Below are 1,160 nucleotides of genomic sequence, written 5' to 3' on the forward strand. Positions count from 1 at the left end.
ATATATATATATATATATAAAGTAAAATTACCACATTGTAGATACATTTAAAATTTATATGCAATATATATTAAATATACAATATTTACATATAAAATATATAATATGTTTAATATAAAATATAGAGTATTTTTTTCTATAAATATATGTATGCATTTATAATTTAAATATTTATTTAGATTATACAATTATTTGTGTGTATATATATATATTACATAATAATACATAATATTCTTATCACTATAAAGCTATATTATATCTATTTAATATATACCCACCTACTAGTTATATACTCATTGTATTTATCTTTTTTTTATCTCTTTTTAACTTTTTTTCTCTTACTAGTTCGTTCTTTAGCTACTCGGTCCACCTCAGAACGAATTAGCAAGAGAAAAAAGAAAAAAGAGATAAAAGAAACTCAACTCTATTTTCACATAGTTGTTACTCTTTTTATATTCTAAGTCATTTNATCATCATCCCCAGCGATATGAAATGTGGAAGACAGTATCTAAATAAAAAAAAATAGCTTGTTATTATAATAATACACTATTATGACTATTCTTATTTCTATATCTTATTTCTAACTTACTTATATAGAGTATAACTTATATACTCTATATCTTATATCTATCTTATTTATATAAACGTGTACAAATTTATAATCTAATTTATTGTAAAACATGCACGCACGCACACACACATGCAAGAAAAGAAAAAAGCTAAAAAAGTATTATAAATGCAAAATGTTTAAAAGTTTTCTCTTATTCTTCCCAATCCCTTTCCATGCTTTATTGTGTTGCAGCAATGTATAATAAATGCGCATGCGAAGATATAATTTTATAAGAAATTGTATAGGGAAATCGGGACATGGAAGTTCAAAAGTAATGTTCTGCGCTAAAGAAAGTAAATAATTACCAATATATTTTTTATAACAATTACTTTCAAAATTAATAACAAATATTTCTTCTAATTTTTGTATGTATAAACAAAAATTATTACTCGGAATATGCAAAGCTCCAAAAAATTCTCCGTTTTCTGATTCATAGGTTTCATTACGGAAAGAACAATATAATGTTGTTTCATTTAAAGTATTATCATTTTCAATTAAGTAAGTTATACATGCTTTACAGGAATGAATTGTTTTACATCTTTTTATTAAA

This window comes from Pseudomyrmex gracilis, unplaced genomic scaffold (assembly GCF_002006095.1).
Source record: "Pseudomyrmex gracilis isolate BER0280 unplaced genomic scaffold, ASM200609v1 scaffold_1028, whole genome shotgun sequence".
NCBI classification, from domain to species: Eukaryota; Metazoa; Arthropoda; class Insecta; order Hymenoptera; family Formicidae; genus Pseudomyrmex; species Pseudomyrmex gracilis.